General features: G+C 46.6%; 1 protein-coding gene and 1 long non-coding RNA gene across 5 annotated transcripts in view; one reads left to right on the top strand and one right to left on the bottom strand.

The window, feature by feature from the left end:
• Positions 1 to 15,499, bottom strand: part of GALNT17 (polypeptide N-acetylgalactosaminyltransferase 17) — a 215,337-nt gene that overhangs the window by 54,251 nt on the left and 145,587 nt on the right. The window lies entirely within an intron of this gene.
• Positions 32 to 13,107, top strand: LOC142604556 (uncharacterized). 3 transcript variants are annotated; one of them, XR_012838422.1, is made up of 5 exons: positions 32 to 155; positions 332 to 531; positions 7,451 to 7,569; positions 8,545 to 8,592; positions 9,695 to 13,107. It is a non-coding gene; the product is annotated as an uncharacterized LOC142604556 (long non-coding RNA). The 3 variants fall into 3 exon arrangements; XR_012838424.1 differs by lacking the exon at positions 9,695 to 13,107 and adding an exon at positions 9,197 to 9,528; XR_012838423.1 differs by lacking the exon at positions 9,695 to 13,107 and having other exon boundaries at positions 8,482 to 8,782.

Genomic DNA, 15,499 nt, shown 5'->3' with positions numbered 1-15,499 from the left:
AAACAAACAGAAAGATTTTATAATTCAAACAGAAGAGGAAAGGAGGTTGAATTTGCACAAGACAGACCCAGGCACAGTCTTTTTCAAAGTATTTTTCTCTCCAGGAGAGAAGCAGTAGCAACCTGTCTTCCATTCAGGAAACACTCGGCATGCTGGTAAGTAATCCATCATTTCAAGCTCTTTTTTTCCTTCAAGTAATTATTTAGAGTTCACAGTGTATTAATTTAACAGTAGATCTCGTCAACATAGCATGCTAAAAGCTCACATTTAATCAGAAATCAGCCTCACGCTTGCTAAGCACCTCCTCTCCCTCGTTTCTTTGATTTGCCAGGTTCTGGCAGCGATGATGAAGGACAAGGGTCTTCACTCACAGGCAGGCAGCGCAAGTTACCTGCGCCCCCGTAACTCATCTTGAACGACACGGTGGCCAGTTCCAGGGCTGGGCAAACAACGCACGCAGAGCAATTTATCCAGCTCAGACAACGATTTCAACCACCTTCTCTGCTTATTGCCAAAAGACTTGGATAGTTGGTAAGCACGTAACAGATTTACAGCTGCAGGATGAGCACGTTAATATAAACAGGTTGTGAGGCCACGGGACTCAGCAGTAACCCCGAAGCCCCACACAAATACCGCAACATGTTCCAAAAACCATACAGAAACTGGTGCTGGTTTCGAGGGACAGTGCGGGGACAGCAAAGCCAGTCTCAGGTATGTTTGGAGCTCCGTTAACCCGCATTCTATACATGCCACGTCGATGAGCAGAATGTATTATAGCAACCTCAGCAGTTCCTAGACTAGAATATAACCAATAATGATAACCGATGTCATACTCTGATCGAAGCCAGAGAGGGATCTGAGGATACAACCAATGATGAACGATAGGGTCTCTCAGCATTTACGAATCCTCCACACCTCTTTCACGAAAGGACGGCTCTCTAACGTATGACCCCCCCCTCCCTCCCCGACTAATGCAAACCCTGACCCGCCACTTTGCATTTCATTCGAATCACAAGAGACACTTCAGGAGGTAACAAATTGAAGGGATTCTTGCCCTATATATTTTCACAACAATAATTTGCTTTACTTTATGCAAAAAATGTCATGAATATGTATTCCAATAGCAGCACACATAAATCAGAGCTCAGGGTGAATACACAGCACGCAGCTCCTCAATTAGAAACCCGCCTTCCCCGGGGATTAAGCAGACTGTTTGCAGAAAAACACCAGGAGCCACTTTGTCCACAGCAGCAAGAGGTTTAAGTAATGTTTTGCCCCAGGCTATGTACACTCCACGCACAGGCTGCGGCTGCCCTTCCCGTCGCCAGGTTTGCTGCGCTTCCCTCTCGGACCTATTTTATAATGTACAATGTTTGCCGGACCACCCAGTCCCAGATATTCGCAGGTCACAGAAGTATCAGCCTGTAACACTCATCCTCAGCAAAAAGCACTCCTTTGAAACGCTCTGGCGTTGCTCTCAAGGACATCTGGCTCAACCACGGGATGTGCTGCAGAGGTACTGAGTCTCCGTTTCCCTTTAGCCTTTCCCAGGATGGAGCAACGCCAGGGAGGGAGATGATTTTTTCCTGTCGTTTTTACATAAACAAGCAATATTCGTTAATGTAGCATATTTTATCCGGAGACCAGATATAAACGATGACATGATGCTGGTGCAGGCCAAGTTCACGCAGGCAGGATTTGGTGCTGTGGGTATCCACATCAAACCGCACCAACTAACCTCTGCTACAGCCTGAGCAAAACCCTGCCTGAAGATTCAGCCTGGCTGATACAGGACTCACACACAGCTCTTGGAAATCACAATCTCTTACGACTGATGCATGTGGTTCTCACCCTGTGAAAACCCCCTCTGCCTGGACGTAGAAGCTCACTGGCCTTTTTTTCCTGCAAAAATAACTATAGCTGCATCTTCTCCTGCTTTTAGAAAACCTGCTCAGGCTGCGTTTCTGGAGCAGAAGGGAGCGGAAGGGCAGGGGAGCCCCAGTATGGGAGTGGGGGTGCTTGTGCTGCAGGGCGGTTTGGGGAGAGCCGCCTTCGCTGCGGTCCCACGGACTGACATCGGGCCGTGCATTTAATCCCTCTGCAAACCGCTCCCAAGCAGCCTCAAGAGCCTCAATAGCTCCTGGCCACCTGCAAAACCACAAAGCGTGGGTGCTCCAGCAACGCAGTGAGTCTGGAGAGGAGAGCTGGGGGTCCCGAGCGTGCCCCCAGATGGCGGCGGCAGCACCGCACCTCTGCACGGCCCCGATCCTCTGAAATGCACCGCTGGGATGACAGACCCCAATCAAACTTCACGGAAACCAGCAGGCACTGGAGACGAGCAAGCGCCAAGCCTAACCCAATTCCTTTATTGCATCCAGATCACAGGTTTGGAAAGCACTCTGCAAATCTCCCATGGAAAATATGACCTAGAGAAGTGCAAAGTGTTATTACTATTATCAGCATCAATCCCACACACTTAAAAGGAAGGTTCAGTTCCACCGGGACCAGTGGTTTGACTCAGATGCCATCCAGGAGCATTACTTCAATGCAGCAGCAATTATCAAAACAGGAAACTGATGAAACACTCTGGGAAAACACATTTTCAAATACGCTATTAAATCATCCTCAGCCAGGGGAATTATTTTCTATATCGTGAGCAGGCACAATCACACATCTTCCAAAGACCTTGAGAGCAGAGCAAGGCCAATGTTACACGACTCAATTTATTGAAAACATTTATATCACAACCAGTGGAAGGCCAGGACAACTCTGTCGAGGACGAGCCAACTGGATTATAAAGAAAACCATGTGCCTGTCCACATCTCCTTCTGCTGTCTGTTGAAGGCATCTAGAAAGGAGAAGAGCAGAGCAAAATGAAGGGGCTGGCATTGGGAGCAGCTCCCTGCCCTGGAAATGATGCCTATGAATGCGTTCTTGATGCCTAAAAGATTTCTTGCATGGCGTGAGGTCTTGTATTTCCTTGCTTAGGAATTCATCATGCTCATCGTTGCTGTTTCGTCACCACTTATTTCATCATCAAACAGGGTCTTGGCAATAAACTTGGGTTCTGCAGTTCCTTAAATTCAGCGATACTCCAATCTGAGGACATGCTGATGAGAACAATAAAGATGCCAGAGATCCAGACATCCTGTTTCAACAAAAAATTTCCACCTGCTGTGATGGTAACAAAGAGAAACATGAAAATGTCGGAATAAAGACTCCCTTTTTATACTTGCAAAATTCATAAAAACAGGTGGGCTTACTCTGTTTTATGCTTGAAGATTTCCCCTTAGCTAACACCAAGGAATTGCCATTTTCTTCCTACAGGGAATTTGTTGCAGAAAAGCATGAGAACAGGAAAATAGGCTTGTTTAAGTAACTTTAATTATTACTTGCTGCCTTGCACATGTTTATGGGGAAATACGTTAGCTCACTTCTTTAAGATCATGCCACTTCCAGGACATCACCATAATTTAAACAGCAATTCTTACGCAACATGCAGGAACCGCAAGGCAAGACATCGTGAAATATGCTTTGTATTTGTACATGTTTGGGAAGAACATTTGTTGCCTTTAAATAGCATTGCCTTTCAGAGAAACTGATATAGAAAAGAAAAAAAGTAGATAATGACAGTCGGGGAATGAGACTTTTACAGGCAGGTCCTCCCCCTGCACAGGGCAATCCCAAAACACTCGCTGAAGATTAGGGCCAGAGCTGGTTATCCGAAACAGGTGATGGATCAGTTACGGCACAGGATGGTCCAGCACTGGCTGAGCATTAGAAAGGAAAACTTACAGTTGAGATGATAAACGAGGAAGAAGCAGCGATCGGTTTTTGTAGGAGTGAAGTGTCTGGCTCTTACCCAGTGTGTTAGTAAGTATTTAAGATAAGTGGATTGACTGTCACGTTGTTCGCTGGAAGGCAAGAACTGCTTCACATTGATAGTTCAGGCTCGTGGTGTCATGTTTGCTGGCTGCAGACTTTTCATGTAGTGCTGGTGTTAAGGCCGCTGAGACCTGTCTTTCCTTGGCCCAGCCCCGGGACTGTAAGATATCAGCTGTTTCACTACACTTCAAGCATCCTCAAAATTTTTCCTTTTTCTCTTTTTAAAGCAACACTTCAATCACTGTTAGAAGAGAAACATCTTTCCTAAGGTGGGGACAATTTCTCAAAGCTGCTCTTCTGGAGAGTATAAATGTCTCCTGCAGTGATTTTTTTCACCTAAGCTCCAGTGACGCATTGATTCTGTTCGTCTTCTTTCTAACCTACTGTTCATGTGAAAAAACAAATTTTGGCAACAACGGCAGTTCCAGAAACCGCATTTGAGATGTCTACTCTGTCAGCTGCATCTCCACAACTCATCAATGCCAGCGTGCATGTCCCTGCTACCTGTGCATCAACTTTCAGACAGCACACATTTTTATGGCACATCTAAACCTGCCTAAAGCGCTTTAAAACGAAAGCGCTGATGCATCAGCCCTCGCTGCAGAACAGGATGGCAAATGCAGCATCCGCGCAAAAGGAAACGGATGCAATCTTCGAGCATCTCTACTAGTGATGTACGAGGAAGGGTCAAATGGGGAGCAACAGCAGGAAAAAAATCAAATAGAAAAATCTGTAATATCTGCCAATGCTGACTTTTAACTGGCTCAGATGGGCTGGCAAGTACAGCGGCGCCGAGCAGGATGAAGTCAGGCACGCTAATCTGATTAACAGCTGATTAAAGGACACGGATTGAGAAAGGAAGGGGGTAAAGGGTTAACAAATACCACACTCCCAACAGCAGAAGAGAGGACACTGTCTGCCTTGATGATGAAATGAGTGTAGTTTTGACAGATCTGGGTCTGCTGTGCTTAACCTCGCCTGCAAGGAGATTTTGAGCTGATTTGCTCTGTCAGAAGAAATCCTGCCTTGCTGCTGAGCGCTTCCCCTACACATTACGACGTAGCTGGCGGCGGGGCGCAGAAACAACTTGGAAATCACTTGCTGTAAACTTGTGTGCATCTTCTGTGCTTTATGGCTTTCCCAGCATTGTCCTATAAACACACACGAGTTGTGAAGCGAGGCCACACACACAGAGGTGAAATAAGGACTGTAAGACGCGTCTCTTCTCAGCGATCCAAACCGTAGGCATCCAGCCTCAGGCATTTATCCAAACTCCCACCGCAGGAGTTAAACTTAAGCAGGATGAATCATTCCAAGTGCCCAACTCTTTCTTCTCATTATAAAGGACACACAATCCCCTCCAGGATTTTTCAGTGAGAGATGCAAGAGGAGAAGCTTCAACTAAGAAGCCCGGCGCTGCAGCACCATCAACGGCCACAACCAGGTGGCCACATCCGAGGTGGCACCACTTCTGCATGCACCGGAAAACCAGGTGGAAATAGGTGGGGCAGAAGAGACTTGAATAAGCCGAGCAAGGATAACGTTCAGGAGTCAATCTCTGCTTTCAGCCAAATTCAGGCCAAGGTTTTGAGAAGTGAAGCTGGATGTGGCCAACAGCCGCTGCTTGGTGAAGAGGAGAAACGTGTGGTGCTGCTGTCCCAGAGCTCGCGCCCACCCTCAGGCAGAGATGTGGGGGACGTTTACAGCCAGAGACAGTCTCTCTAAATTTAATAGCCCTCACTGGATTTTTCATCCATTAATTAATCCAGGCACTTGCTGAGCAAGTGAAGTTTTAGCAGCCAAGTGCCCACAAACACCGTGAAGAAGCATCTTCTTCAGCATTTCCAAATGCCCCTGTGCTCCCTCCGGCACGTGTCCCTCTGAAAGAGCCCAAGAAAAAGCCGCTCTCCATTCACTTGCTCTGTGCCACTTCAGATTTTGCAGCTTTCCCACATCCTCCTCCGCTATCCATGCTCCAGGTGCCCTCTCCGCTGAGCACTTCCCCATGCAGGAGCCCTTTTGTACCCTCCATTACCCCCACTGCCCTCCTCCGAACCGTTTCCAACTCTAAGTCATCTTTTTTGACACTGAGGTCCAGGAGCTACACAGTGCAGTTCAGGGTGTGGGCAGCCACAGCAATGTCCCCGCCTTTATTCTCAGCTCCTTCCCTGACAAATCCCCGTGTTTTTGTTACCTTTTCAATTGCCGCCAACACAGAGATGATGTTTTCAGAAGCTGCTCGCAATGAGCCACTGTAACACCAATCCCCACCTCCCTGCACAGAGGACAGAGTTCCAGAAAGAAAAGGACGGACATCAGCAGACAAATCAGTGGGCCACGTATGACCCTACATCAAATATGGGTCAACCATACCAATACCTCTACATTTAAAGTACCAAACACCTCTGAAGTAATGCCAACAGAGACACCTGCACGTGTGTTTACTTCTGAAAGCTACGGACCCTTCCAGGTGATTATCAAGAGCATTTGTACAATAGGCTTTTCATGCTCGTCAGTCGACGTTATCAGATATTCTTTACAATCTATTCTGTTTACATGACACACATTTGCCAAGAGCTAAATGCTTTCAATGAGAATAATCTACTACACGCTCTCATTTAGAATAAATTTCTCCTTTTTCCTTTACAGTAATGCTTTCCAGTAATGAAAGCAGCTGGTCCCAAAATGCCCCAGGACTTACTCTTAACTGGAATTGAAATATGGAAATCCAGGGGGAAAAAAAAATAAAATCTCATTTGCACTTCTTGAGATGTGCTCTTAAGCCAGAAAAACTCAGCAGAAGCAATATCATTCCCTCAGTGCAATGCCTGGAGATCTTCAGCCTTGGGCCAGGTCTCCTGCAGCTATAAAAAAATATTGCTCTTCTCCCTCCATAAACCTACATGAATTTACAGCAGCAGGATAAGTACAACTGAACCCAAGCTCTACCAGATATAACTATTCATTTATCTACAGTTCGACTAACGTACCTAAGGTGTGTATATCTGCTTGAAAAGCACGTTCTGTGCGCTACTTCAAATGTTGCTATAAACCAAGGGGTTTTATGAATACCTGTTGTTTAGTTAATCATCGATTTATTTCTGAAACCTGCAGACTGGAAGTGAGATCAACTTAAGGAGAAAAAGGAAGAGAGATGCAATTTTATGAGAAGATAAAAAAAGAAGTTTATTGTATATTACCATTATAGTTCCTCCTTCAGATGTTTCAATGTCTAAAGAAATTTAAAGCACTCTCTGCATTTTCCTCCCTCCTCCACAGCGATGATTGCCTTTAGATATATACACCAGTTACAGTAATATAACCAAAAATGATGACATGCCATAGGTATTTTATTATACATTCAGTTTTTTAGGACTTGGATTATAACCGCATCGCAGAAGCCTGGTCAGTAAAGCTGAGAGAACTTCTGCAAAGATAGCAAAACTGACAATTTCCCATTTCATATCACATTTTCAGAAGCACTGAACATATCTGCCTTTTAAACGTTACAGGTCTTCTAAATTTGATACCAATAAACACATTTTTCCCTTTATACGTGTCACAGAAGAAGCCAAGCAAATCCATTAAACACGCAGACTGCCACACCGTGAAGGAGGCGTTCCCCCAGACCAAATGAAATCAAAGCACCCAGACACATGCTTCCCCAGGGTGCTCAGTTTTTACGTAGGTAGATCTCAATTTTATTGTTCAGAAAGATGCTGGCAAGAGGGGAGGAGAGGAGCAGTTCAGTGTTTAAGTGTCCCTCGCAAAAAAAATGGACATACAGTTGCCATAAATGTTTTTAAAGCCAACGGAGATTTTAAGAAACAAGAGGCACTTTCTGGCTGAAATCGAAGCAGAATATACAGCCAAGCTCCCTGGCCTGAGGTGCAAATCTCTACCAAGAGCAGCAGCTCTTGGAGGCAGAGAAGGCACGAATGAGACGGGCACACCTGCTCCATCTTCCACCCCATTGACAGACCTTTTCCTCAGAAGCATGTCCTTCCAAAGGGAGCTGGGGTCTGGCCCACAGCGTCCACAGCAGGACACTCCTGTCCCCCTCAGTCCCCGCCGTGGCCACGCTGCCCTCCATGGTGACATCCCCGTGTCACCAGGTCCTTACACCAAAACACCCCACCACACCAAACCTGCTCCACAGAGACTTCAAAACATGCTGAACCCGTATCTGCCTCTGGTCCCTCACCTTGCCTGGGCAGACAAAAAAGAACACTTTGCTCATCCGAAATTCTCCATGTGCTCCACCTTATACTGGGGACCAGAATCAACGCTGGATGCAGCTCTAGTTACTGTATACTGCACTTAGATGTCAGGAAAAAAAATAAAATCAATGGCAGATCCAGCTGAGGAGGTAACCACCCTGTTACTGTTCTTGAATGTTCTCCTTGTATCACACCAATGATAATCCCTGAACAACTGTTTGCTCCTGTGATATAATCTAAATAGACAACATAACTCTTGTGAAAATGAGACAAAAGACATGACAAGACACTCTTTCATGTATTTGACAAAAGCAGCAGATTATGTAAATGAACGGTTTTGAATGGCTTTTAAAATGGTTCACTTGACTGATTTTAGACTGTCATCAAAAATTACCATTAAGATGTCCTGCTTAAAAAGGTCTGTATGCTGTTCCTGCAGCTTGTACAAATCTGAGTAACTGAGACCTCGGAGGGAGTGATCAGACAGGTTTGCTTTCTTAATCATTTTAAAGTCTTCTGTATTTTGAACCTTGTGCTCCATGGCCTTGGAAGCACATGGAGACGCATCATCAGACAAGATGGGGGCCCTACACACAGACACGGGGGTTCAGCAAACCCGTGGTCAAGAGGCCAAGTCCAAGTAAAGCAGATATGGTCAGTAAGAGAGGCTATGCATGGTGTGGCAAGGAGAACGGCTGGGCAGGAAGCAGAGCCAGTGACCTGTCACCATGGCACGTCAACAACCTCAACAGTGGGCAGCGGTTCCTCCCTCTCTGGGCAGCAGAAACACAAGAAAACTACCGGGGACTCGGAGGCTGTGGTGAGCTTGGACTAGAAATGTGGTTGCAGCCCTCTAATAATGTAGGTAGTGAGAGCTGTGAAGGGGCTTGGGATGGACAATGTGGCTGGTCACCCTTTTGGGTGCTCTGGCAAAATGTGCTGGTCTCTGGGTCCCACAGCCACACACTGCCCCTTGCTTGTGGGTACGGCTGCAGGATGTCCCTGGTGGGAACAGAAGGGTTTGGGGGCTGTGAGGATAGCTCAGAGCGAGGGCTGCCTAGAAGATCAGAAATCCCTGCATTTTTTTCCAGCTCGGGGTTTTTCAGATTGTGTTGAACAGAGACATCTGTGCTGGCCATTAAAGCAGGCGAGAGAGGAACCCCTGGGGCAGGCAGCAATGTGTCACCTCCTGTGACTCACTACCTCTGAGCACCCACTGGAGATGCCACTGGAGCAAGAACAGATAAGGAGAAAACAAAGCTTGCCAAAATCCAAGTTCACCAGCACGGTGAGATATTATGGGATCTGGAGCTGGCTGAGCAGAAACCAAAGCTACAGGAATGGTTTTTCATGTTCACAGCCAAAGCCAAGGCTCCCGATCCTGGAAAAATCCAATAAGGAACATAAGCTTTTTGCAGACCCGCACTGAGTTTCAAGTACAAATGGCCAAAGCTAAGGTTTTGAATAGAAAACAGATGTAAATCTGTACATTTATATGGTTTTAAACCCAAAATCCCAGGAAAGAAGGAGAAAGGAAACATTTTACTTCTGGATGCAAACTTTCTTTGTGTTTGTTCATAATTCTCCAGCTGCCAAGCCAATCAACTCAGACCAAAAGAGGCCACAGCCGAGCCTCAGGTGTGGTTTTAGATTTACCCTCCTGGAGCTCACGGCTGCTCGGAGGGACTGAGAAGAGGGGGATGTGTCCTGCCAGCACAGGGGACCCAAGGAGAACCACAGAGCGATGTTTCAACCCGGGGATTTGGACCAATTCTCTCCATCCAGAGCTCCAGGGACAAAATGGGCAGGTACAGGGGGGCATATAGTGCCCGTAAGCAAAAGGAGAATATCAACAGTTACCTTTGGTGGCTGGATCAGCATCTCTGGATGGAAAAGATCACATAGCAAGGAGTTTCTTTACCATTCACAATGTCTTTGCCAGCAACGTTAATGCTTGCTCTTCTTAAACATTAAAGGCTACAGCACCTACCCACAGTCCTGATTCATCACGTAATAGCCAGCTTAGATCCTTCAATTGGAAAGCAAACAAAATGCATCCTCAGAAGCAATTATAAAAACACTGATATGCCCTTAGCAGAATCAATATTTGAATTACGCCAAAGCGACAAGTAAGATGAAAAAAGATACTGGAAGCAGGCTGCTGAGCTGAACAGGTCAGCAATGAGACCATCACCCAACCTTCTCCTGCAGGCAGGTACCCACCTCCCGTGAGAGGTTTGGGAGATGTGCAGGACACGGACACGCAAAGTGCTGGGCAAAGACCTGAAGCACTTGAGAGCTGACGTACTAGGAGCGCCCCCAGGGCCTCTGGCCAGGAGCTTGGGAGGTGCTGCTGGACCTGGTGCCCTGGCCGCTGGCACCCCGGGGGGTAGGAAGGGTGGCAACACTGAGGATCATCCACCTAAAGTCAGAACTTAGCAGGCCAACACGGGAAATCCTTTGTTCTCTATTGCTTTGAGTATTGCTATCACCTTGTGTCTTGGAAAAGCAGAACTATAGGCTTGAAACCTCTATTTTACATATTAAGTTAGATATATTTAGTCCAAATGTGAATTTATATCTAATTGTCTCTCTCCATTTAACTCTGTTGCTTTGACAGAATGAGCGAAGTACCTCCTACAAAAATAAACTTGGGTTCTTTGTGCCTGAGGCAGATCTAGACAGTTATCTCCTCTATGGGATTACATATGAATTCTTCATTATAAGCTGCATTATTTGCAGCAGTTTCTGCAGCGCTAGGAAATTCTGATTTTCTTTCTCTTTTTGGTCCTAGCACTGAGCTTCAAGGCACAGATCCGATATTAAGGAATTGCCGTCAGCACAAAGCAGTATTTCTTAATAAAGTAAAAAAAAGAAAGGGTGATCTTGGCTTGATTGATGCCACTTCATTTGCATATGCCCACTAGCAGTACTTTGGTTAATTAATACGTATTTTGTGTCTGTAGATGAATATGAAATAATGGGTTTGCTATTGAAGCTTGAGGTATAAATTTATTCAATGAACAGGTTAGTTTACTTCTTGGTGTCTTCTCCCAGTATTTTCTGTGCAAATAAGACATAATAACTCTCTAGAAGGTGGTGACACATGACAAAATCCAAGAAGGATGCACTTGTGTTTTAAAGCTAGATGAGTTAATTAGCTCATAAAATGGAAGAACTGTTTGGAGGGGGCAAGGAGGGAAGGATGAGAAACAACACCTTCTTCCAGTGAAAAAATTCGTTTGAGAATATTAACCCTTATGGCTCAAGTTCAGCTCTAGAGGCCTCAATCCAGAAATTCACTTAAAAACCACTTACATTTAAGCAGGCGCAATAGTGCCCCAGACATTAAGACAACTGCCCAGGTGCTTGAAAGTTAAGTGCTGTGCTGGATCGCAGCCTGGGTAGCCAAAGGTGGAATTTTATTCTCTGATCTGCCTCACCAGCTTCCTGGACCGGCTGCTTCTAACCAGCTCAGGGCACAACTGGATGCTGAAAATAGTCCTAAAATCCTGAGGGCAGAAAAACCCCTAATATATACTAATACAGGTTCATGGTATCTAATACCTCAGTGGACGAGATTTTGGGCAAAGCCAAGGAAGTTTTGGTCAACCACCCCAACTCTTACAGCACTTGAGGACGGGGTTTGGCTGGCTGGTTAATACCAGCGCGAGGAGGCAGCCCACGGTGTAGAGGCCGAGCTGTGACATCTTCCCTTGCCCTAGGACTCCTGGGAAAACCCTGAAGTCAAGGAGAGGAAGGAAAACTGTGTGCAGTGTTACTGGGGTTAACTACCTGTTATGCATTACGGCAGTAGTGCATCGTAGCGATTAGATCATCTATGAGGCAATAGTCCTGCTATGAATAATAAATGCACCACGGGGAAGCCAGAAAGTTCACTGCTGTGATAGTATTCACTTTACAGGGAGCTCTGACTGTGAACGCTGTTCAAAATGAGTCCCACAGAGCACCACCTCTGCAGTCTCCATCGAGTGTCACAAGGACACACTAGACTGAAGGATAAATGCACTGGGAAACATAAATCATGTCTAGTTATTTCCACTGTTATTCTCAATAATGCACAGGGCAAGTCTCAAGTGATACCACATCAAGGGACATGCATTCAGCGCCAGGCTCTTGCTAGTCCAAAAGGAGAGAGATTTTCCAGGATGACTGAAGGAGATAAATTATTAGTTCCCACTGAATTTTGCTGGGAATTTTCTCCTCCTTGTCACGCTGAAGATGTCACTCAAGTCTGCTGGTACTGAAAGAGCTGTGGAAGAAATGAGCCAACTAATTTGAGAAGATGACTGAACAAGCTGATACTTCCTATCACTGCCATTAATACTGGTTGAATCCAAAGACACCAACAACTTTTCCGAACACAAGACAATGCAATTCCTACCCCAACCAAGCTTCACGTATATTAAAACAAGCTCAAGCACAGAGGATTTCTTCAGATCAAAGTAAGCCACGGGCCGGATGCAGCACAATCTGCCAGAGGCAGAGATCTTCCAGGGCCTTCTGCAAAGCTTCAGCGCCGGGCATGAACGTGTACCAAGTGTTAACATCCTTATTAAGTGTTTTACATCTGCTTTGCACTCACCGCATGCTGGAGCTTGTGACAACACAACGGCAAACCATGCCCAGTAACACCGGAAAGCAAAAGGTCGGGAGGCAGGTGACTGGCACACAGACACGCTGGGCTGAGTTTCTTGGAGGAACGGGTGACTGTAACATGGCACGATCCACCAAACCTGGCCGTCAGCTGATAAAAAAGGAAGTGCTATAAAGCAATGCCAAAGAGTAGGATATCGGTCTCAAAAGGATTTGGATGTTCAAGGGGGAGTCCAGGAGGTGATCGAGGGTCTTCCAGCAAAACTGGGATGCTTGAAGGGCATGTTGTCCTGGTTTCAGCTGAGGTAGAGTTAATTTTCTTCATAGTAGCTAGTACGGGGCTACGTTTTGGATTTGGGCTGGAAACATGTTGATAATACAGAGATGGTTTTGTTATATAGAGATATTTTGGTTGTTATTGAGCAGTGCTTACACAGAGCCAAGGCCTTTTCTGCTTCTCGCACCGGCCCGCCAGCAGGATGGCTGGGGGTGCACGAGGAGTTGGGAGGGCACACAGCCAGGGCAGCTGACCCCAGTGACCAAAGGGATGTTCCATACCATATGACATCGTGCTCAGCATATACAGCTGGGGGAAGAAGAAGGAAGGGAGGGACGTTCGGAGTGATGGCGTTTGTCCTCCCAAGTCACGGTTATGCGTGATGGAGCCCTGCTTTCCTGGGGATGGCTGAGCACCTGCCTGCCCACGGGAAGTGGGGAATGAATTCCTTGTCTTGCTTTGCTTGTGCATGGCTTTTGCTTTACCTATTACTCTGTTTTTATCTCAACCCACGAGTTTTCTCACTTCCACTCTTCCGATTCTCTCCCCGATCCCGTCGGGGCAGGGAGCAGTGGGTGGCTGCGTGGGGCTGAGCTGCCGGCGGGGGTAAAACCACGACACATGTGCAGGAGGCAGGATGGAAAGGCCTACCTTAACTCGGGAGTGAAGCTGGCCTCGCTACAGGGCTGGGACAATATTTGGTCATGAATACTATTACTGTTTCTATAATTTTCTGCTGACTCGGCAGAGCTGGGATGGACGTACGCAGGGAAACGCAGATGGTCTCTGTTTCTTGCCATCAGCCGTCAGGCTGTCAGCTGCCTTTTAACTGCGTTCCGTGTTGGTGAGGAGTTCAGAGGAAAAAGAAATACAGCTTGAACAGTTCTCAGAGCCAAGGCTGCGATTGCAGCAGGGGCTCTTGGAAAATAGTGTTTGCATTTCTAAAAATGAACAGGTCTGACCTGACCTGTTGAGAGAGGATGACTGCAAAACCTTACACAGACACCGAACACACTAAAAGATGGTTGGGAATTTCTAACTACAAGCTTTTTTGGTTGAAAATCACAGGAGTGTAACAGCATTGATTACATTTTCACCAGGAACAATCCTCAGGCCTAGGAGAAATCTGTAGTTGATGAAGAGAGTGTCTTATCCTTGAAAAAACCCAACGCTCAGTGATTACGAGACAGGACCGCTCCGAGGTCTGAGGCTACCACCCTGCCTGAGTCACCGGAGGCTGGCGAGAGTGATAAAATCAACTTTGTGGCTCTGGATGAGGAAGAGAAGAGATCCCGGTGTCCCATAGCCCCAGCAAGTGCATTGCAAGTTCATCTTCTCTAAGACAGGACAGATGAAAAGACAAAAAAAAATAACCTTGCCTTTGCAGTCATGATGAACAGGGAGCTTTCTGCAAGCTTTATGAATATAATGGGATGGAAAAAACCTCATTCCTCATCTCAGTTTATTATGAGCCTCATTTATTGGTGCGTAATTTCAAGTCAAATTTTCTCTTGGCATTTCCCAAGCGTGCTTTCTGTAAGAAGACAAAGTTCAGTTTGGTTTTTAGGAAGACACAAGCCTATTTTTTGTTTTATAGGGTAATTTATATCCCAGACATCGTAGGCACATACACAGAGTAAATGTGCTGCTGCTCACCTTGTATAGTGATGAGTGAAAGGAGAAAGCAAATTTCAGAGGATTATTGTTTCAGATACCCAGAAATACTTTAAAGGACAGTTGTCCTCCAGGGAGTGATGCCATAAAACCAGCTTTCAGGGGGCCTAACTTCGCTACATCTGAGCAATTCCTGACCAAATTGCAGCCGCCAGGCACTTGGAGAGCCAGGACCGCTCCAGCTCATGCATCATCCCCACATTAATGAGTGCTCGGTGCTGGAAACGTGACCATGACCCAGGCAACGGGGGACGGGAAGGGATGTCCCAGGGCTGCTTCCACTCAGCAGGGCCCAGAGGGCCAATAAAGAAGCAAACCACTGTGCCTTGCAGTACAGAGGGAAATATGTCAGTTGAAACGACATGGGAATCCTCCCTCAGCTGCTCATACCCATCACTGCTGTTTAAGAGGACTTCAGTAATTTACTTCCCTGCAAGGCTTCCCAGCCCATCCAGTGCCACCCTTGCCATGGGCAGGGACACCCTCCACTAGCCCAGGTTGCCCAAAGCCCCATCCAACCTGGCCTTGAACACTGCCAGGGAGCCAGGGGCAGCCACAGCTTCTCTGGGCAACCTGTGCCAGGGCCTCACCACCCTCACAGGGAAGAATTTCTTCCTCAGATCTCATCTCAATCTCCCCTCCTTCAGCTTCAGGCCATTCCCCTTGTCCTGTCACTCCCTGCCCTTGTCACCAGTCCCTCTCCAGCTTTCCTGTAGCCCCTTCAGGGACTGGAAGGGGCTCTCAGGTCTCCCTGGAGCCTTCTCTTCTCCAGGCTGAACAACCCCAACTCTCTCAGCCTGTCTCCATAGCAAGGTGCTCCAGCACC

Source organism: Balearica regulorum, chromosome 19, assembly GCF_011004875.1.
Source record: "Balearica regulorum gibbericeps isolate bBalReg1 chromosome 19, bBalReg1.pri, whole genome shotgun sequence".
In the NCBI taxonomy this organism is placed as follows: Eukaryota; Metazoa; Chordata; class Aves; order Gruiformes; family Gruidae; genus Balearica; species Balearica regulorum.
This window is presented reverse-complemented; position numbering and strand designations above follow the sequence as displayed.